The following is a 25341-nucleotide window of genomic DNA, read 5'->3' as shown; positions in this document are numbered from 1 at the left end:
TCAAATTAAGATACATTTCACGGGCTACAGGTCCGCTAGATTTGAAAAAACTCATCATAGATTAAGAGTCTCATCTAGATTTGAAAAAAAAACTCATAAAAGTCTTTATCAATTTTTTCAAATCTGACGGGCCGTAGCCCTTCATATAAAAACCTTTTGACACAACATGTAACTTAATGTTTTGTCCCATGTGGGATACATTTCAAATTCATATATAGATCAAGAAAACATAGGAAATCATAATACCATACTTACAAATAACACAACATAACCAAGTTTTACTAAAGTTCGTAAGGAAACCAATGTTTCAAATACCGGTATATACGGTTCGGTATTACCGATATCAGAGAATATTCCAGTATTTTAAGCTCGATAATTCAAGTATTTTCATTATTTAATACCGACATTTCTGGTATTTCCAGTATTTTCTGATTTTAGCGTTGCGATATTTCCGGTATTTTTATTTTTTTTGTTTTTTTTAATAACTATTTTTATGATACTTTAATGTTATTTTTTTTTGTTATTTGTGAACTTTTAAGCTTATATTTTGTTATGAAATATCTGTTTGGTATTATTTTTTAATGGATTATATTTGTATCTTGACTATTTTAGTTAAAACGTAACAAAATTTGTAAAAACTTTTATAAAAAAATAAAACAAATTATAATAGTCGTATCGGGCGATATTGCAAATAATAGTGGAAAAATTTTCCACACCAATATGAATAAAATAACGGTTTTTAAAAAATTGAGTAAAATGAGATATACGACCTTGAACATTCTTCTCTTTTTGTACATATTTTTTCCGTAACATTCATGGGTTATTTTCCAATAATATCGGGAATTTTTTTCACACTAATATAAATAAAATAACGGTTTTAACATTAAATAAAATGAGATATACGGCCTTGAACATTCTTCTCTTTTTATACATAATTTTTTGGAAGACAGCACAACTTGAATATTACTCATGGTGACTACTAGATCACTGGTTGCATTCAACCCATGAATTATCGTGGGACCACATAGAAGTGTTACATTCATGTTCACATTTATGGCCCTCGCACTTTTGGCTTATTGAGTTATTGCTCCAATATAGCTTTGTGTGGGTCCTATGTTAAAAAGACATGTAGAGAAGCTTGTTTGGGTCTTCATAGAATCATACCTCTCACACGATGTAACTTTGAATAAAAAGTGATACATATAACTAAAATTAATAAATTTAAATATAAAAAAAATAATCAAAACGCATGAGAAGATTGTACCTAAAAATAAGTAAAAAATGTAGAATCTACGTGTGATTGGTTGAGGTGATTAAAACATTGCCTATGAATTTTAGAAATGTACAACTTTACTTTCTCGAATAATTGAAAGAATTATCGCCTATATGTATTTTTAAAGTATAACATCCGTATTATTTATAACATGCTAAAAACTAACAAATATGATTGCATCAGTCGAAAAACCTTTTAACTTCTAAAATATTTTATAAAAATGGTCAAAGTTTGATTCTCATTTCATCTATTATAATAAAGAGAGATTATCTGAAAGCAGTCTTTTTAGGTGAATGTAAATCTTCCTATATTTCACCTTCTCCATATCTCGTGAAAGACAAGATTGATTAACTGATTTGATATGTAATCTCCGAACTCCCGCTAGCCTAGTCCCTTGGCCAATGCTGAGTAGCTAATCACACTTGCAATTTGATATATCTCCGGCTGCCAAGCTGTCATAATATTGGAACTCAATAATAGACACTTCATATGTGTACAAGTTAGATGAAAGAGGAAGATGCAGCCCATTAGGATCAAACTGATTGACATAATTACAGGAAATGAATCATAGGTGGTCGCGACTTTGAGTTCTCTTGTGGGGCTTTTTGTGAGAGAGATGCCATCATCATAATTGTACTTGTCCTAATCAGATTTTTTTTCTTTTTTGTCATCTTTTGCCTTGTTTTTTCCTAGCTTATGTTATACTCTTCTCATATTTTTTAGCTTAAAATGAGCCTTATTATCTATATGTTCGATACAAGATTCAAAGTTGCTCTTTTACAACATGTTTTTACCTTGGATGCATCGTACTATAGTGAATCTTCTTAAAATATATAACTTTCGTTTCTTCTCCTCAATCTTTATTTTTGAACGATCAGTCGAAATAACAATATAATGAAACGCCTCACTTTACAAGGATGACGTCTTGCTATCCAATTCTTCCCATAGGATTGGAGAGATCACAAACATGTCAGGGGAAAGAACCCCACAAATTTGTTATTCTAAATAACCGAACCTAAAATTTATGGGCAAAATCAGAGATGTATCTACCGGTTTAACTTTTTATTTTATTTTTTTCTTTTAATTGATAACAAATACTGTACAAACTTTGATTTTAGCATGAGTTGGATGATAGTAGTATACTCGTATAGTCGTATGTGTCTCGCTCAGCTTTAACGCAGTGGAAAACATACCGCGTTAAATAGATTATATTCCTCTTGCACTTTGGGTCATCAATAAAGTACACCTCAATACATTACACAAATTTTAACACTTTTTATATACAGAAAGACAAGTATTCCATGCTAAAGAAATACTTGGAAGCTACTTTCTTGATTATTTAGTGACACGTTTGGGATTTTCAACTAAGGCGGTCTTTTTCTCTAATAGTTCTTTCAAAGATGGTATTTTTTCATAAAATTGTTTCTCAAGCTTTTGTTTGGTGTAATTCTAGAACTAAGAAAACATTAGTTGTATAGGTTGGCTTCAAAGCCCTTTCTTAGGTGCTATGTTTTTTTGTAAAGGGGAATTTTGCTAAAAAATTTGTGTCACGATTCGACAGTCGAATGTCTAACATACGTTGAAAAAATTTATGCATAACTAAATGCTATTAGAATCTTTAACCGCTAAAACTGCAAAATGTTTGGAAAAAATTATGCCAGTGACACAAGAAACCTCCCCCTCCCAATAACAAAACCGAACCACCGACTTTCATTTCTTGTTGTTTATGGTGTAGTATCGTACAAGTTTGGAGGAATAAGAGCAATACAAACAAAACCATCGAAAGAAAGTAAAAACAAGAGTTAAATGCAAAAATGGTCCCCGTGGTTTGTCACTTTTTGCAATGACAGTCCCTCTCTTGATTTTTTTGCAATCGTGGTCCCTGAAGATATGTTTTAATTGCAATGGTGGTCCCTCACTAACGAAATCGTTAGTTAGTGTGGTTAAGTTTCCCATGTGAGTAGCACATGAGGGGTATTAATGTCCTTCCACCTACACAAACATAGGGGTGTTTCAAAAATATTTGTATCCAAACACGTTATCTAAAAATCTAATCCGGTATTATTTCAAATGTCGGATATTCAAGTTGCGGTTCGGATTTGGATTTAAATTTAGGTAAAGATTTTTGAAAACTTCGGATATTCGACTTTTGGATATCCTAAATTTCTAGATCAAATTTCGGATATCCAAAAGGGATATTATGCCTATCTTATCTTGAAAATTTTAGATATTTCGGATATTCAAATCCATTATCCGAAATTTTTAATATCTGAAACTTTTAATATCTAAAATTCGGATAGCCGAATTTTAGAAAGAAAAAAAAAGTATCATTGAAAAAAAATATCTCAAGTATCTGAATTTTAGGGGGAAAAAATAACATAGATATTTTCATATTATTAGATATTGAGACTAACTTTTTGGATACTTTCGGATATTGAAACTAGCATTTTTCGATATCTTTTGATATTTTCGAATTTTTAAAAAATGATATTGAAATTTAACAAAAAAAAAAAAAAATCTAGATCTTTTCAAAAATCACTATCCGAATTTGAATCCAAAATTTATTGTATCCAACTTTTCAAAGAAAATTGGATCGAATTTTGGGATGATGGTTTAGATACGGATACTTTTGAACACCTCTCTATTTATGTAGGAAGAAACACATTAATACCTCTTATGTGCTACCCACATGAGAAACTTAACGACACTAACTAACGGTTTCGTTAGTGAGTGACCACCATTGCAACTGAAACATATCTTCAGGGACCATGGTTGCAAAAAAATCAAGAGAGAGACTGTCGTTGCAAAAAGTGACAAACCACGGGGACCATTCTTCCATTTAACTCTAAAAACAAAGAACATCAGCTTTAGTAATTCACTTCCATATACCGTTAAGCACACTACAATAAATTAGTCAATTATACACACTTTATTCTACACAATTTCGTAAAGTGCCTAAATTTTATTAAATTGTTCGGACTTAAAAATGTGTATAAATAGTCTACATTAATAAGTGCGAAGAAAGGTACAAGCTCGACATTTAATAAGTACAAACGTTGACGAACGACATGGTCAATGGTAAATCTAAAAAGTTTGATGATTTTTCAGTGTGTAGAAATCACTCGCAAAGAAAAAGATTTATACATTTAAAAGCGCGTACAAATCTAATATTGCACACACTTATTAGTGTATAAACATTTTTCTTCACACTTAACTTGTAACTTTTTCGTACTTTTAATGTAGACTATTTGTACACATTTTTAAGTGCGAACAACTTAACAAAATTTTATGCATTTTTAATGAATGCGTAGAAAAAGTGCATACAACTAACAAATTTGTTGTAGTGGCATAAGGCTCTTGGTAATATTTAAAGGGTGATACTATAGATACACACCGCACTGTTCATATAAACACCGATAAAACAAGCCATTTTATGTAAAACTTCCCGTTTTGTACCCCGTTTTTCATAAAACTCGGCGTTTTCTCGGTGTGTAAATAACAAAACACTGTTTGAGAATTGCACGTGGTCTGCCACTCATGTCAGGGGAATGACAGGTGTCATTCTCCCGTTTTGGGTCCCATTTTACATAAAACGCTAAGTATTAGTTGAACACCCGTTTTATGCAAAACTCCCCGTTTTATACCCCGTTTTACATAAAACGCAGTGTTTGGGCGGTGTATAGATAGCAAAACACTGTTTGAGAATTACACGTGGTCTGACATACATGTAAGGGGAATGAATTCTCCCGTTTTTGATGCCATTTTACATGAAACGCTGCATATAAGGTGAACTGCCAAAACCGAGCATTTTACCTCAAACGTGTATATGCCAGTGCCGTATTCTATGCCTAAACGTAGTGTTTATTCAAATCGGAAAAAATTTTCTCTTGTACCAAAACAATCCCTTTTGTATAAAAGTAGATGATCCAGAACCGTTTTGGATACACAAAAATGTAGCATCAGGGTATAAAACGGAAGTTTTACTTAAAACGGTGCGTTTCGGTAATGTTTTCTAGGAACAGTTGATGTGTGTAGATAGCCTCCCCTATATATAATAGTCCCGCTGTCCTTGTAAATTGTCCAAATGAAAGAGTTCGCTTAATAATGTCACGTTTTATTGTTTATATCATGTCAAGTCTTCGTATGGAACATTTATTATAAAATATGTTATGTCCGAAAAGTCGTATAATCTATATAGTTTTTACAAAGTCCTTTTATATAAATGTATATATATATATAGTCATAAGTCCGTATTACACCGATGTTACGACATATTTGGATTAAGTTATTAATACGACTCGAAATGACTAACCATAATTAACTTTGACCAATAAACCCTAATTTTGAATTTTGACTACAAAACCCTAATTTTGAGTTTAACAAATCTTCAATCAATTTTGACTTTACAAACCCATCTAAATTTAACCCTAATTATATCAAAAAGACCAAAATAGACACAATAAAAACCTGACCGACATGACCGACTTTGACCGTATAGAAAACGACTTCCAAAAGTAGATTTAAACACCAAAATTTAAGATAAATAGATTTTTGAAGTCAAAAATGTTTTCGGCCAGTTTGACCAACATTGACCGAGCCAAATGTCAAGAACAAGACCAGATCCAAACATAATACACAATTCAAATCACCTTTTACAACCTGGATCTAAGCTAGATCTAACCAAAAACAACCAAGAACAAGTCAAAAATCACAAGTACCCACAGTTATAATTGATTTCAAATTTATATATATATTTTCGGACCTCATATGACAATAACAAGAATCAAAATTGCGTTACAACCTCAAATCTTACCAAGAATAAAGATTTCGGATCATGGGTCACGGATTTGAAGGATTTCGGATTAAAACATCTCGGATCTAAGAGTTTTTGGTTCAAACATTCATGGATTCAAAAGATATCGGGCGATACAACCCGAATTTGGAAAGTTTTCGGGCTTTTTTTTTGGATCTAACATATATAGCGGAAATATAAATACTTTTGTTAAAGAAATTGGGTCTATATATAATAAATCAAAAACTTCGGATTTAATTCATGGAAATCGGATTTATATATTTGTATACCTTATATATATATATATTAATGAAAAGATTTCGGATTTTTATACCCATATACAAAATATATCCGAATTTATATACATATATATATATATATATATATATATATATATTCATGTATGAATTTCGTGAGTTTTGATGAATAAAAATCGGTTAATATATAGATCCATGTAATACTTACCCAAATCTACAAGAAAAATGAAGATTCTAGAAGCTAAGGTGGTAGATGGTGGTTTGTGGCGACCGTACGGTGGTCCGGTGGTGGTTGAGTGGTGGCCGCCGAATTTTAGTGAAAGAAAGGGGGTGGGGGCTGCTAGAGAGGAAAAAGGGAGGAGTGGGAGAAGTGAAAATGAGAAATGAGGTTAGGTTTAGAAAAAACTAGGGTTTTGTTATTTTTTTTCCCTTGCTTTGACCGAATTTTGATTCTTCTTTGACCCCACTAAAACTCGTTTGACACGACCATCCAAGAATACTCGTGACCCGTTAATTCATATCATCGACATATTTAGATGTAACTTTTAAATAGCTTTCTAAGGGATATAATCATGACCATTTTTTATTAATAAATATTTACTTGCATCAATTTTTAAGTATTTGCTTTTATTTGGCATTTTCACAAGACAACTAGTATTCCTCTTGTCCTCGAGGCCATGTGCAACTTTTCTAAAGTCTAAATGCTCGTAAAGCCCGAATAAAAACATAAGTCCACTTATTTCGATAGTAAAGTCTTAAAGACTAATTAGGTCCACTCCCTTAAAGCACATATTCTAGTTATAAGTCGCGCACATGAACGGAATGTATTAAAGACAATCAGAAAAGTACATCGGGAAAATATGCTCAGATGACGGTTGTCACAATGGATTGCTATCTATACGATTTGAGCTACATTCATATACAATTTCATTCATATCAAATATCATATTTGTAATATTATTATAACTAAACATCATGAATACTATACAAATCAATTTTTGATCAACCAACCAATGGAAAAAGTAAAACAACTATACTATGCAAATCGTACATAGTATAAATCGATCAACGTATAAAAATAAATTAATATAGGAAGTCGAAATCCACAATTTGGGCTTTCCTTTTCCAATTTTTTAACCTTGTCTTGATGTTGAGTCACCATATCCAATATTTTGAAAATTCTAACCCCATTCGAGTGTAAAACCATAACTATTGTGTGATGCATGTGTTTAGTGAAATTCTTCTTCATTTTAAGTGTAAAAGTATTTTACATGTTAAAGTTATCAAAAAAATGATCATCTATTTATAGACACTTTGTCCAGGTGAATGTGCTGGTAATTCTCCATTTTAGATAAAACGGTAAGATTTTCCATGTAAAATAAAACAGAACATGTATTTCAACAAGTATTCTAGTTTACTTTTACACAAATTTATATAAATTAATGCGTTTTAACAACAAAACACATTACATAATTTTAAAAGGACATTACATAGTTAAAAATATATCAAAATGATTATAAAGAATTAGTTTCATCTACATCCAAAAAGACCTTTCATACCAAAAATCCAAAATACACCATGAACTACACGCACAAACACATTTAACTATATATTTGATTACGATCAAAATTTCAGGGTATAAAAAAGATGTTGAGTTATGCTGTCCGAATAGAACGCTACTTTTTGAATTGGATGGGGAAATATGAAGAAAAAGTGTTTTTTTTTTCCATTTTGTGTTGATTCAACTTTTGGCACTTGAAATTTTATAATTATAAGGTGTGTACTTATAGTCATGATATAAACCTCATTTAGTCATGATATAAAGAAGTCAAATAGTCAATATTTTTTCTCCATTTTGTTACTTAAATTTCTAAATAATAAAGAAGTCAAATAGTCAATACATGAATACAGTTGACAAATATAGGGCCAACACTTGTGAATAATATTTGACAAAAAAAATCCCATTTTCTTAGAGTGCACCAAAATGCAGCGTTTTAGATAAAATGTAGGCGGTAGACGACAAAACTGATGAGAATCATACAGATCTTATCCGACACATTATCCATGCATGCAACTGTGTGGGTCAGACTGTGACCCACTAACTTGTGTACATAAAACTCTCTGTTTTACGACATACGTTGCTAGTTAGCATAAGTATTTAAAAATCAAAAATGTATTTTTAATAGTATACCGTATCACCTAAAACGGAGAGTATTATGGACACAAGTGAGTGAGTGGGTGAAAAGTACACAACTAAAACAACATGTTAATTCCTAAAATGCCATTTTAATTGTTAAAAAAATACATTACAACATAATTAAAACTACTTAAACCATTATAAACTAATTAAAAGTACTTAACATTACAAGTTAATTTAAAAACATGTTAGTGTGGGTCCCTCGATAGCTACAGATCGCTCTCAAGATCGTCTATTATTATGTCGTGAGTGCGGAATCCTCACGAGATAACTAGTTTGATTAGTTAACGTGTATATCTCTAATTATCAAATAGATAATCAGCCGTATGATGCTATATTCGTTTCTATAAGCTATAGAACGAACTTAGTGGTCTGGAGTACGTGTATGTCGAATGTGATACCTCATTTTAGGGTATTCATTTGTATATATATGTTTCAGATCGAACTGGGCTTGCTGGGCTTTGTTCTTACGAACTTAGCTGCCCAGCCCATGTAACGAATTTAATCTTCGTTTGTACCAAACGAAGTTTATCTTCGTTTGCCTCTAACGAAGATATACCTTATCTTCGTTAGATGTAAGACTTAGTTATATTCCTAAGTGTTTCATCTCAAGGAATCTTAACACATATTATGTTTGTACTTGTATAACACACAACAAACATCATACAAAACATATATATAACACCAAAACATGTAATCGATCATTACCAAAACATAAAGTCCATAATCCATCAATTACATATATAGATACGACATAAAATAACATAATGTCTTAATCTAAACGACATATCAAATCTAAGTTGTTGTTGTCACATCAACGTGCATCAACAAACTCCCCCTTGACAGCAGCACCTTCGATTTCTTTAGTCTTCAAAATCTGATCATGCATCAAACAACAATCTTTTGCTATTTGCATGAATATCTTCATGTAAGCAGAGTTGAAGTATCTTACGATATCTACTTTCTTCATGCTTCCAAAATGGCAAGAACGAACACTCTGTATCGTATAACTTCCTCAGATCATCTCTTGAGAAGTTCACCAGCTGCATCGGATCATATACTCTTCTCAACAAAATCTTCTTCTTTGAGTCTGCATACATTTTTGCTTCACCAGAATTTCGATCAATTTCCCAATTATCCATCTTGTCCAAGACATCTTGTGCCCATTTCTTGGCAGGGACTTTGATCATACACTTAATATCATGTTGAACATACTCAACTGTTTTATCTGGCTTGACCACTCTTTTCTTCGATCTTGGCTCAATCTTAAACTGTGGTTTATCTGAATCTTTCATGTTCTTTCTCAACCAGAAATCATTTCGGAGATTCTTACCAACAACATCAGCTAAGCCATCATCGCTTGGATTGATAATCCAGTTATTTCCAAGCTCATGTAAATCTTCTTCACACAAACTTCTGAAATGTCTCTCACACCACGCTAAATACTGACAACCTTCTGGTCTTTTAAGAACAAATAACTTCAGTTCATCATCATAAAACCAACTCCAGATGATTGTCTTGTACTTTGCAGCATCTTTGTTTGAGACATGAGTCCAATACAGATTTGGTTTCCATGTTTCCCTATGTACTATCCATTCATTAACTCTTTTCTCGGGAACATGTCGATCAACCATATGTAATGAATCATCATCTCTGAGAGGAACTGGAAAATCATTTGGATTGAATGGTCTTGTCACATTAATCTCATAATCAGATGGAATCAATACATCACCATTCTTAGCATACACAACAAAATGTAGAACTTGAGTTTGGCTACTGAATGGAACTTGAAGCATTCTTTCCCGAACATCTGATCTCTTCTGATCCAACACTCTACTCTCTTCAATCGATGGATCTTCAGGAATTGAGTCCCATACTTCATCAAACCCATAAGGCTTCTTGAATATGTTAAGATTTGGTTCAGGAACAAATTCACCTTCCTCGAGCTCATCACCATCAAAGAATAAATCTGTATAATCTGGATCATCTATTTCAATTTACACAAAATGAACACTAGAATAGAAAGAATAATCATGATAATTATAATAAAGATGAAATCTACTTGTATTGAAATAAGATAGATTACATTTTCATTACACAAAATGTCATAACTTATTACACACAATCAATTATACATTCTATCTAAAAATCTTTATCATAATCAAAATTAGAAACCTGAATCACGAGGAGCACCAGAAGAACCAGCACCAGTACTAGAAGCACCAACAGCAGAAGTATCACCTCCTGTCTCCCCCTCGAACTCTGCACCCTTTCCTTTATCTTCAACTGGACGAGAAACATTCCTATCACCAGCATTATCAGCATCATCATCGTCATTCTGACGTCTTGGTTGAACCGCTGACAATCTGCAGACCTCTTCAGGAACTTCTCCCCCTTGATTCTTGACCCAGTTGATCAAAAAAGTTAAGGCGGCTCGAGTATCGGTGAGAGCAGACTCCAAAGTGCGAACTCTAGTCTCCAGAAAATCAACACGACGACCAAGCGAAGAATCTGAAGGAAGTCGGTAAGATAAAGAAGGAGCCACCAGAGGACGTAAGACTGGTACTTGTGAAACAACAGGAACAACAGCAGCAGTTGGTCTTGGAGGATCAGGCAGTGCTACAGAAGAAGCTGCAACAACACGTCGACGCTTAATTCTGGTATATTGAAGTTCAACACCCCCTTGCCGTTTCACTGGACTAACCGAACTGGCTCTGTTCACCGGATCTTCCATATCTTCAAAAATCTCACGCAATTCAGAATCATGCTGAGCTACAACATCAGGATCAATCTGAGCAGCATCAGGAATGGAGTTAGCTGAATCTGAAACAGCGGGAACAGCATGACAAGCCTTGCTTCTACGCTCTCTATGAAACGCAACACCCTCTTGATCAAACGACTGATGCGAATGATCACTTTCAGAAGCAACCGAGATATCATGAATCATCTTAGTTCGACGTTCAGCAGCAGCAGAATCATCTGTGTCTGTCTCATTTGTAGCAGCAGAACCGTCGGAACTATCAACATCACCTCCATCATTTCCATCATCCGAACCATCAGACTCATCCCTTGAATCATCACCAAAACTTTCAAAATCATCAGAAGCAGAATCTTCATCATCATCATCCACAAACATATCATTCTCAAGACGAGATTGATAGTTTGGATTAATCAGGTGACCAAAAAGTGGTGGATCATGAAGACCAGCCACATTACTTGTATTGGCTTCAAGATCAGCAAAAAGACGCGAAGGCCAAGCATGAAGAACGTAGCGAGGACCTTGATCATACACTAAGTCAGGACAAAAGTGTCTAACTATAGCCATAACAAAGCGAGGATACAAAAGAAATCTCTTCCTCCCCCTAGCATTAAGCTGATCAATAAACTCTTGGTAAAAGTATCGTGAGAAAGGATAAGGTCGATTATATACCAATGCAACCATCTGTAACGCAATCTGAGCAGACAGTTGATCAAATCCAGCCTTGCGATTGCTCAAACAGACGAGCAATGCATACGCCAGATATCGCCATCTTCCCTGAAAACCACTTTTGTCAAAAGGAAGTTTGACCTGGCCAACAGATCCCATTCTCTGAAAACAGCGAAGAAGAAGTTCAAACTCATAAGTCATCTCTACATCTTCCTCTTCTTCTACTTCCGGTTCTGCTCCTAGATGCAAAATAGTACGAAGCGATTCAGCATTGAAATCAAAGGTGATGCCTTCAACAGTAGCTCGTACAAAACTCTGTCCTTCAACCATGACTTCATGAGCAGTGGACCAAAAAGAATCGATATACTGCCTAACAAGTCTCGGCGAATCACAAAAAGCAAAAAATAATCGCGAGCGAGCAATGTAGTTAAACATTTCATGAAAATGTTCGCAATTATGCTGATCTGGATCAAGATTCAGTGCAAGATTATGTTTCTTCACAAACTGACGAGGAGCAAGAGCCATTTCTGCAAAACCAATCACAATATCGAAACAAAATAAATAATCACGATAAATGAATTGCAGAATTGAAAAACCTAATCAATAAGTTTGCAAAGTAAAACTGCACAAAATTATTCAAACTGAACGAAAATAGGCACTAAATTTGTTAAGTATACAGAAACGAAGATAGAATCTAAATTCGTAAGCAATAATGAAACGAAGATAAATCTTAAATTCGTAAGAACTAAACTTAAATTTTCACCTAACGAAGTTTAAATTCGTAAGGTCTAAACTGAACATACAAGTTCGTAAGTTATAACTTATCTTCTAAGTTCGTAACTTATAAACGAAGTCTAAGTTCGTTTGGACAGAACTAAGGGTGTTAAGCGTTGATAAGTTCGTTCCTTATCAACTAAAGTCTAAGTTCGTAAGGCATCATCGAAAGTTAACTTCGTTTCTACCCAATTTAAATTCGTTCAATCCAAAATCTAAGTCCATGTTCACAAATCTAAATTCGTTTTGAACTAAAGTCTAAGTTCGTTTGTACAAGTCTAACTTCGTTTGAATAAACCAGTTAATGATTTCAAAAATATAGATATATAGAATCAAAATGAATCAAATCGAAGACACATAGAAAACCTAGATCATTTTCGCGAATGAAAATAACATCAAACACTTACTTAGATCACAGTTTGCAAAACGAATCAAGAAAACGAATTAGATTGAGAGAAAAGAAAAGAGTTTGGGTTTTAGGGTTTTGCTCAAAAATAAGAGTAATTTTCGTTTTATGAAGAAGAAACGAAGAAAAACCCCTTTATATAGTGAAATAACAATGGGCCAACTATGGGTCGGACTAAACTCCACGAACGAAGTTATCCAAACGAAGTTATCCAAACGAAGATAACCTTCGTTTGAACAAAATAGTTTCGAACGAAGATAACAGTTATCTTCGTAAGAACAAATCAAAATCAGAAAATATTCCAGATTTCAGCAAGTTTCTGAAAATTTTTCAGAGTTTCATCCAAGCAATCTTCCAAAACACGACCCTTCATCACAATCTGTACATGGCAAAAACTCGTTAGAAAGCAAGCTGTTCATGCCTTGTACTAAAAACGTGCTGATCACCCAAATTCATAATCATAATGTAAGTATATAACCAAACATTATAATCTTGAATGAAAACCCATGGTTTAAACACTAACCATAAACAAACCTAAAAATAATCAATTTATATATGAACCTCATTACCAATGACGATTATGACACCGAGAACTTCCTTTGATCATAGATATGCGTGACGGCAAACCATGTTGAAACACTTAAGTCTCATACTAGATGCCGTCTACAAAACTTAACAAACAATGAACTATCCAACAAAAATTCACTGAATAACTTAGTAAAGTTTCCAAAAGTATGTCATAAATCACAACATGAAATTCAAAAGAAATTAATATCAAATTTGATTATTTTCATTAAATACATGAATCATAAATAAATAACTATTCCAAAAACAAGTTCATGTACTCATCCTTCACATGCTCAAATCTGCATCACAAATATTATCACTACACACCAAGGATCTTATCGTCATGATATCATCCGTGTAAATAACAATGTAGTAACAGAAATCAACACTCCAACTTTATCTTCTTAACCTGAACACTGCACACTTACCACAGAACTGATCAACGCATTGAGAACAAAACAGTATAATGCAGAAAATTCAAGTTACAATCACACTCAATCAGGGTTAACAAATATGAAATAACTAAAAATCTAACAAAAGATCAAGGGAGGTCATTTCTTGTCAAACCCTAAAATGTCACCAAGTTATTAATCAAATACTTAACTTGTTACAAAATAACTTTGACATTTCACATAACACTTGAAAGATCATTTTCTAAACTTAAACAAATTAATGTCCATATTAGAAAATCTTCTTTGTAAACAAACCACACAACCTCATTAAAAATTCACATGAAGGAATTCAGCAAAGCATATACTCAGAATTTGAATAGGGTCTCTCGTGCAATAAGAACTTATAAAAATACTATTTTGACTCAATAAAAAGAAAAATAACACAGAATAAAAATTGCAGAATAATAAACTAATCTAAATTCTAATTAACTTGACTTTATACATTATTCACATTATGCATGATTACTGCTGATTAGATCAGTTTAGCATGTTACATAAGCCTGCGGGTGAGAAATAATTCTCTTATTATACGTTATGAATCGTGACCCAACAGCGATTACCGGTATGTTTGTCCTCTTAAACACTCGGTACGTCCAGTTTCCTTTGAGTTATGACACTTTCGACATACCCTGGCCAGAGGAGCCTAACACTCCAGATTATAAAACTCCAGAGCAACATGTGCAGACGAATTTGGGAGATGATCTTTCAGTCGATAAGGTTCCTCAAACTAGGGTCAACAAGGATCATCCAGTCGAGCAAATCATTGGTGATGCTTCTGCCTCTGTTCGCACGAGGAATCAATCTAAGAAACCGTCGTGTATGTTTGCTGAAGTTAAGGATACTGGGAAATTACTTGGTACTTGTATTATTGCCTTATCTCTCAGGTTGAGCCTAAAAATGTTGGTATGGCTCTTAAGGTACCGTCATGGGTTGAGGCAATGCAAGAAGAATTGGCTCAGTTTCGAAAGCTTGAGGTATGGAAGTTAGTTGACTTACCTCCGGGTGAATCTCCTTTAACAACGCGTTGGGTCTTTCGTTGTAAACGAGATGACAGAGGTGTAGTCACTCGCAATAAGGCTCGATTGGTGGTTAGAGGATTTGAGCAACAAGAAGGCTTTGATTACAATGAGACATTTGCACCTGTAGTTAGACTTGAAGCTATTCGATTATTTCTGGCATATGCTAGTTATAAAGGTATTAAGGTGTATCAGCTTGATGTAAAGAGTGCCTTCTTGTATGGAGACATTAAAGAAGAAGTGTATGTAGAACAACCTGCCGGGTTTGAGGATCCAGACTTTCCTAATAGAGTATATCGTCTCGATAAGGCTTTATATGGTTTACATCAGGCTCCTCGATCGTGGTATGAAAAATTGTCAACACATTTGAAGGAAAGTGGTTTTACCAGAGGTTCTATAGACAGCACGTTGTTTATTAAATGGAAAGGGAAGGACTACTTGCTTGTACAGGTTTACGTCGATGACATCATTTTTGGTTCATCTGATGATAAGATGTGCAAGGAATTTGAACAGAGAATGAAGGCTAAGTTTGAGATGAGTGCTATGAGGGAATTAACCTTCTTCTTTGGACTACAGGTGGATCAACTGAAGGATGGCTTCTTTATACATCAGACCAAGTATGTCAAAGATCTTCTTACTAGGTTTCGAATGTCTGATGCTAAGGATGCTGTTACTCCCATTAAGACTAATCATGGGTTGTGTCCTGATAAGCCTAATGATCCATCCGTCGATGCCACTCAATATCGAGCTATCATTGGATCCTTGATGTATCTAACAGCCTCACGTCCAGATATTACCTTTGCTGTGAAAAGTAGACATCTGTTGCTTTGAAAGCCTCACGTCTAGATATCAGGCTAATCCGAAAGAGTCACACTTGAAAGCTGCGAAAAGGATTCTTCGTTATGTGAAAGCCAAGCCTCGTCTAGGTCTTTGGTATCCCATGTATGGTTCCTTTGACTTCGTAGCTTATACTGATTCGGATTATGGTGGTGACAACTCGGATAGGAAATCAACGTCAGGTGGATGTCAGCTTTTAGGGGGGAGAATTATATCGTGGCAGTGCAAAAAGCAGACATCTGTTGCACAGTCTTCCTGTGAAGCAGAGTACATTGCTGCTGGATATTGCTGGTCTCAGGTGCTTTGGATACAACAACAATTGCGTGATTATGGTATGAATATCTCCAATACTCCTATTTATATTGATAATAAGTCTGCCATAGATATTACCAAGAATCCGAAAAACTTTAAAGTCACCAAGCACATAGATATAAAGTATCATTTCATACGTGACTGTTTTGAGAAAAAGCTTATTCATTTAGAAAAGGTTATTACTAATGATAATCTTGCTGATCTATACACTAAAGCTTTTGATGGACCTCGTCTTGAGTTGTTATTTCAACTCAATGGTATGAAGAATGCCGAGTAGTTTCTCTCAAAGAACTTAAACTTATTTTCCGTGTCTTTGTAGTATAAGTCGTACATAGATAGAGTCATAAAAATACAAAAAGAGTTGTCTTAGTATAAGTTTGTATGTATCTAGTGTCAGAAAAAAAAATACAAAAACATTGAAAAATCGAAAATCCAAAAAATATATATATATATATATATATATATATGAATAAAGTAAGGTTACTGCGATAAATGATGAGAAGTGACGATACTTTAGCTTTTAAGCCTGCTTAATCATAATATAACTGATTAGTTCAGTGATTACAATTTGGGATATATCGGTAGACACAAAGTACCAAGGTTTCCTTCAATCTGAACTTAAATTATACAATGTTCTTGTGGGAAACATATTCAGATATATGGCTGAGATTGCTTGCTTTTCAGTAATGAATTGATCTAGTCCTTAAATTTTGTGAAAGATCTAGCATTACTATAAGATTTGTTCAATGAATAGGCAAGAACCTCTACCAATGATGAGCAAGAAAGTAAATGTGATATTGTTATGCAAATCAAATGAATGCTTTTCACCTTCCGTGTCATTAGTATCATAGAAAGGAGAATCAGGTAGAGGTACATGCAAAGGATCAGTAGGAACCATAGGAGCAGGCTCTAAGGTAGAATCTGCTACTTTTGTCCCACTAGATTCTCCAGATTCAGAAGTAGGCTCAACTATTGGTGAGGAATCAGAAGAAGAACCAGAAACCGGTCCACCATCCAGAGGATCATGGAGAGTAACGACATCCTCCACATTCGGAACACCTGCAAAAGAAACAGGACCACAAAAAGAAGTGAAGACACCATCATAATCAAAATTATTAGCAGGACCAATGTGTACAGCAGGTTTATGACTGACAATTACGACATTTGTACCAAGATCTACTTTGCCAGTCTTCTGATTGTACACACGCCTAATCGGTGTACTTGGGACATAACCCAAAAAGAAACCCTCCTCAGATTTAGGTTCAAATTTCCCTTGAGGAAGAGTTTTAAGAAAAGTGCAAGGAATACCGAAAGGCTCAACATTCTGTAAATTGGGCTTTTTGTTGTGCAACAGTTCATAACTAGTTTTCTTAAACCGTTTAACTGTCAAAACCTGATTCAGAATGTGACAAGCTGTATTCACTGCCTCTCCCCAGAAAGTAATAGGAAGCCCTGAATCAGCAAGCATCGTCCTGGCTGTCTCAATCAATGTCCTGTTCTTCCGTTCAGCCACGCCATTCTGTTGTGGCTCATATGGTGCACTGTATTGATGTTGAATTCCTTTGGTCAAGCAAAATACAGTAATAGTATTATTCTTGAACTCAGTACCATTGTCACTCCTGATTCTCTTAACTTTGACTCCATGGACATTTTCAACTTGTTTGATAAAATCCATAAATCGTTCGGCGGTCTCATCCTTGATCTTCAGAAAGAATACCCATGAGTACCTCGAGTAATCATCAGTGATCACCAAACAGTAAGACATCCCTCCAATGCTTCTTTTATTCACAGGACCAAAGAGATCCATATGAAGTAATTCGAATGGTTTGGAAATAGTGTTGAGTACTTTTGATTTATGCGGAGTCTTATGTTGCTTTCCTTTCAAACACGGTACACACTTATCTTCCATCCCAAACATCTTAATAGGCACACCGTCAACTAACCCAAGACTAATAAGTTCATTCATCTTCCGAAAGTTGATATGTCCCATTCTACGATGCCATAGGAGAGATTCAGACTCATTTGCCTTGCTCAATAAACAAAGGGGCTCCTTTGGATTATCAACACCTAAAAGTAAGCCATAGATGTCTCTCTTCCTAGGAGCTTTGAGCATTATCCATTCTTCTGGAATAACAAAACCCGGCTTCAAGATGTATGCCTCCTTTTCTGTGAAATGAACATTGTTGCCCTTATCACAGATCTGTGAGACACTCATTAGATTGTGAGTAAGTTGTTCCACATAGTTAACTCTTTCTAGAGTTAGTTGTCCATTGACGACATCTCCTTGACCGGTGATGTTGCCGCCCTTGGATCCAGCAAAACTAACATACGACCCATTTATACCAATATAATTGGACAAGAGCTTCTTGTCCCCTGTCATGTGCCTGGAGCATCCACTGTCAAGGTACCACAAATGAATTGGTTTCCTAGGAACTCCCTGCACATAAAATGAGAAAAGTTAGTTTTCGTTGGGGACCCAAACCTTCATAGGTTTGGGTCGTCCCTTCTCATCCTTGAGAATCAGTTCAGTCCAATATCCATTACTAGAAGCCGTGGGTGTGACTTGATTCTCAACTTGTCTTCTCACTGGAGAAGACTTCTGACCTCTCGACGGAGAAGGTCTTTGGGAATGAGGGCCAAAAGAATGTCTAACACTTGAGTGTATTTGGTCATAAAAAGAATTACGACTTGGAGGTGTTTGTGACCGACTCGAACTCCTACTGGGGGTAGTGAATCTTTGTTCCTTAGGGGATGAACCTTTTGGTGGAAATTCACGTCGATGAGGTATAGTAAACGGTTTTGTAGAAGATTGAACTTTAGTCTCATGAACCTGTTTATCATTACCCAACCCCCTTTTTCCTTCCCAGGTGGAAACCTTTGAAGGAGAACTCGATCTCCGAGGTCGATTAGGACATACACTGTAAACATGACCTTTTTCATGACAAGCAAAGCAAGAGAGGACCTTAGTCTTTTTCTTTGTATCTACCTTATTATTGGTACGTACAGATTCACTAGTGTCCACTGACTTACTTGTTTTTCTAGAATCCTCATGGTCTTGTTTGGTCGGTGATATCCTAGACTTACTTGGGGACTTCTTTCGTGCAGGCATTAAAATATGCTTCAAAACCTTAGTTGCTTCGACATTAACAACTAATTCATCTTCAGATTGGCTATCCCTAGACAGCTTAGGTAAAGGAGTTTGACGCAACTGACTTAATCGCTTCATATCCTTAATGTCAACATCCCAGACTTTATCAATCCTCTTAGGGTCAATAGATGCTAATGGAAATTCTAACTCAGTGTAGACCCTACTACTCTTTCGAAGTGTGAAGTGAGTAATACTGTCTTTTTGACCATAAGAAGTGGACGTATCTAGGACGACACCTTTCAATTTCTCTTCCTTGGTAGGTTAAGAAGAAACTCCTTTAGACTCTGCTGTCTTCTTAGTCAAATTTGGCTTAGGAGTTGAGTCTTTTGATTTACCATCATCAACACTAGGTTGAAGTAGGACTTCAGGAATATTGGGTTCTACAGGAGTATAGTTATTGTTGAAAGGAGGAGGCATGCTATTGTAAGAAACCTTAGCAATGTCAGAACTCTTAGATGGAGAATCCTCAAACTTTTTCATATGCATTAAAAGCTCATCATGTCTAGCAGAATCAACCTTAGCTTGTAATTCCACTATTTCTATTCTAGCATCAGCAAGTTCTTTCTCAATTGTAGCACACTTTTTAGCTAACAATGCATAAGCTTCACCACCTACTCTTTCTACGGCCACAACATGTTTAACTTTGTCTTTCATAGCACTAATGTCAGACTCTAAAGGTTAATCCTATCCTTTAAAATTTTTCTCTATCAGTGACAGTTAAATCTTTTTAATCAACTTATCTCTTTCTTCATGAGCAGCATTAACAACAGATTCTAAATGCTTAATTTGTTCATTCTTTTGTTCAATTTCATCAAACATTCGATTAACAATTTTGCAAACATGAACAATAGTATGTAGAGAGTAAGATACCTGTTGATCTGCTTCTTTGCAGTCTGCCATGTAAGCGACAAAGTCATCCACACTCATGCCTGCTGGAATTTCATACTCCTTCATCTGCTCTTCAATTGTCTTTTCAACCTTTTCAGTAGCAGAATCGTCTTTGTTCTCAGCAGCGTTCACCTCTCCAGAATCTTTCGTATCATCAACCTCAACCTCTTCATCAGACTCAGAATCAGTGTCATATACCTGAGCAGAAGATTCCAAGTTCGAGCTTTGAACATTTTCATACAAATGCTCATCATTGTGGTAAACTGTGGTGTCCAAGAAATCCTCAACAGAATCTACTATCTAAGCCATATCATCAACTATTTCGGCCAAATAAGCATTATTGGTCTCATCCTGTGGAAGATTCCAGACATAAGAACCATCAGGTTGAGCAGCTACGATAGCCTTGTCATTGCCATTTCCAGTAGTATCATCAGTCAACAAGAGAGCTCTACTTGCATTCGGATTAAAAGGACGATTACCACCTCTATCTTGACGGGTACGGGTAATATTGACATCTCTCTTTGGTCGTTGACATTCTTTGGCAAAATGTCCAAAGCCATCGCAATTATAGCACTTAACCTTTGACTTGTCAAAGCCCTGAGTACCCCCAATAAGCTGTCTACCTGTTCGTTGCATAAACCGTTGCACTCTCCTGGTGATCATCGCCAAATTCCATTTCAGATCCATTTCTTCAACATCATCTGGATCTATTTGGTCATAATCTTCATGCAACAAAAGCTTCATGTGCAGCACACATTGCGGCAAATACATTCATCCTTCCCTCAGCAGATTTCATATCCATGGGCATAGACTTGTAACCAGCAGAAGTAGATGAAATGTTACCAAACGTCATATTTCCTGGCTTTGCACTCTCATTAGTCTTTCGAGCCTTGTAACCAGCATCAGAAGCTATGAAACCAGCAAAATCATCTCCATCCATAACACAATTAAAATTCTCTTTCGTGCCAGAAGTACCAACCCCAGAAAAGAATGCATTAACATCAGCTGTAGGATTTTTCATAGTGGCATGATAAAGAGATGGATCTTGTGTGAAGTTGTCTTGGAGATCCTTTGCCTTATCCTTCATTTCTCTGTTTCTTAATGTGGATATAACACCATCGATACGAAGAGATGCATAATCAGCTCTTTCTTGCAATCCATGACAAAACTCTTTATAAGCTTTTGGCAAACCATCCAAGAATTTATCCACTATCTCAGTAGGAGTATACTTAAGATCAAACTAGGCTAACTCAGCAAGAAGATGTTGAAATCTTAAGATAAGATCCTCAACTAGTTCGTTCTTGGTAGCATTAAAGCAATCAAATTGTTTCTTAAGCATCTTAATTCTATTTTGCTTCAATAATGGATCACCTTCACAGTGAGCTTCAATAGCATCGAAAAATTGCTTTGAAGTCTTGTACTCCTGTTTAGGAAACAGGTGCACTAATTCTTGAGGAATGCACATCCGAAGAGTAGAAAGAGCCTTAACTTCAACAGCATACAAAGATTTTTCTTCGCCTTTTAACTCTCCTACCTTGTAATTAGTTGTAACACCGTTTACAGTAAGAGTTGGCCATTCATATCCTTCGGTGATCATTATCCACATGTTCAAATCTTCTCGTTGAATATAATCTTCAAATCGGCCTCTCCACGCCCAGAAGTCAGCCAATGAAACTAACTTCGGTGGAGAATTAGTACGTCCAACGAGATTATCATGATAGACAAGAGAATTTAGGTATTGTGCACCAGCAGTGTTGGTTGACGAGGAAGCCATTGTGTAAATTCGTTTTCTGCAACTCAACGAAAATAGGATTAAGTTCGTTTGAAGGAAAGAAACAAAGATAGGTCTAACTTCGTTTGAAAAATTGAACGAAGATAAGACTAAATTCGTAAGGTGAGAATAAACGAAGATAACTTTAAATTCGTTTGAAGGAACTTAACGAAAATAAAGCTAAATACGTTTGAAGAGATTGAAACGAAGATGAGATTAAGTTCGTTTGCTAAATTCGTTTGAGAAAACGAACTTAGCGACAGTTAGGGTATCAGGAGGTTATTTTGAGAGAAAATAATCAAACAAACGATCTCGAACCTTCGATAAGATATCGATTGGCTCTGATACCACTTGTGAGTCCCTCGATAGCTACAGATCGCTCTCGAGATCGTCTATTATTATGTCGTGAGTGCGGAATCCTCACGAGATAACTAGTTTGATTAGTTAACGTGTATATCTCTAATTATCAAATAGATAATCAGCCGTATGATGCTATATTCGTTTCTATAAGCTATAGAACGAACTTAGCGGTTTGGAGTACGTGTATGTCGAATGTGATACCTCATTTTAGGGTATTCATTCGTATATATATGTTTCAGATCGAACTGGGCTTTGTTCTTACGAACTTAGCTGCCCAGCCCATGTAACGAATTTAATCTTCGTTTGTACCAAACGAAGTTTATCTTCGTTTGCCTCTAACGAAGATATACCTTATCTTCGTTAGATGTAAGACTTAGTTATATTCCTAAGTGTTTCATCTCAAGGAATCTTAACACATATTATGTTTGTACTTGTATAACACACAACAAACATCATACAAAACATATATATAACACCAAAACATGTAATCGATCATTACCAAAACATAAAGTCCATAATCCATCAATTACATATATAGATACGACATAAAATAACATAATGTCTTAATCTAAACGACATATCAAATCTAAGTTGCTGTTGTCACATAAACGTGCATCAACAGTTAGTACATAATTTAGAGGAATGGAACATATTAATCACTCATTTCTTCATCTCATAAACTGCTTCGGTAGTTATGATCAAATGGTTCAAGGTGATGACCGCACAAGCAAGTTCTTCCATAACAATTTCAATCTTGTTGATCTTCCCCTACGAACATAAAACTCCTGGTAAATCAATTTTCACCATTTTAGCCTCAAACGCATACCGGAGTTAAAGATGTAAGAATCAAGTATGGTTTATGACCACATGGTATTTCATATACGAGCCGTGGCGTTCACTCGGTAGAAATTAACCCATATTGGACTCGAGGACAAGAGGAATACTAGTTGTAGGGGTGAGCAAAAAACGAACCGAAAACCGAAAAAACCATAGAAACCGAAAAAGATTGATTTGCATTTTTAGGTGTATATAATAATATCATTTATATGGTTAAGTGAAAATACACAACAAGATTGATTTGCTTTAATAATTGTATAATTAAACAACGCGTAAAAGATATAAATAGTTTGCGATAGACGTAAAAGATATAAATATTTTTATGGATTTGTTGTCATTGTTGTAGTGTTATTGTTGCTAATATTGTTTTGAAAACTTGTTGAAATTAAGTATGGTGTAATTATAGAGTATAAACTTATAAACTTTTCAAGCTCAATTTGAACCAAACCACAAGTGGTTAAAAACCGACTAAAACCGAACCGAAATAAACTCAAACCGAAAAAACCGAAACCGAAAAAACCGAAAACCAATGGTTTTATTATATAAAATCTGAATTATAACGGTTCGGTTTCAGTGTTAGTCAAAAACTGAACCAAACCGAACCGTACTCACCCCTAACTAGTTGTCTTGTGGAAATGCCAAATAAAAGCAAATACTTAAAAATTGATGCACTTAAAGATTTATTAACAAAAAATGGTCATGTTTATATCCGTTAGAAAGCTATTTAAAAGTTACATGTAAATATGTTGATGATATGAATTAACAGGTCACGAGTATTCTTGGATGGTTGTATCAACCGAGTTTAAGTGGGAGTCAAAGAAGAGTCAAAATTCGGTCAAAGCAAGGGAACAAAAATAACAAAACCCTAATTTTTCCTAAACCTAACCTCATTTCTCATTTTCACTTATCCCTCTCCTCCCTTTTTCCACTCTAGCCCCCCCACCCCCTCTCTTTCACTAAAATCCGACGGCCACCACTTAACCACCACCGGACCACCGTACGGTCACCACAAACCGCCACCATCTACCACCTTAGCTTCTAGATTCTTCATTTTTCTTGTAGATTTGGGTAAGAATTACATGGATGTATGTATTAAATGATTTTTTTCATCAAAACTCACAAAATTCATACATGAATATATATATATATATTCGGATATATTTTGTATATGAATATAAAATCCGAAATCTTTTCATTTATATATATATATATATATCCGATTTCCATGAATTAAATTCGAAGTTTTTGATCTATTATATATAGACACGATTTCTTGAACAAAAGTATTTATATTTCTGATATATATGTTAGATCCGAAAAGAAGAGCTCGAAAACCTTCCAAATCCGGGTTGTATGGCCCGATATCTTTTGAATCCATGAATGTTTGAACCAAAAACTCTTAGATCTGAGATGTTTTAATCCGAAATCCTTCAAATCCGTGAACCATGATCCGAATTCTTTATTCTTGGTAAGATTTGAGGTTGTAACGTGATTTTGATTCTTGTTCTTGTCCTATGAGATCCGAAAATATATATATAAATTCTAAGTTAATTATAACCGTGGGTATTTGTGATTTTTGACTTGTTCTTGGTTGTTTTTGGTTAGATCTAGCTTTGATCCAGGTTGAAAAAGGTGATTTGAATTGTGTATTGTGTTTGGATCCAGTCTTGTTCTTGACATTTGGCTCGGTCAACGCTGGTCAAACCGACCGAAAACATTTTTGACTTCAAAAATCTATTTCTTTTGAATTTTGGTGTTTAAATCTACTTTTGGAAGTCGTTTTCTAATCGGTCAAAGTCGGTCAACGAGCAGGTTTTTATTGTGTCTATTTTGGTCTTTTTGATAAAATTAGGGTTAAGTTTAAATGGGTTTGTAAAGTCAAAATTGATTTAAGATTTGTTAAACTCAAAATTATGGTTTTGTAGTCAAACGTCAAAATTAGGGTTTATTGGTCAAAACTAATTATGGTTAGTCATTTCGAGTCGTATTAATAACTTAATCCAAATATGTCGTAACATCGGTGTAAT

The sequence above is a fragment of the Erigeron canadensis genome, chromosome 1 (genome assembly GCF_010389155.1).
Source record: "Erigeron canadensis isolate Cc75 chromosome 1, C_canadensis_v1, whole genome shotgun sequence".
Lineage (NCBI taxonomy): Eukaryota > Viridiplantae > Streptophyta > Magnoliopsida > Asterales > Asteraceae > Erigeron > Erigeron canadensis.
The sequence above is the reverse complement of the archived record's forward strand: the minus strand, read 5'-3'. Positions refer to the sequence as shown.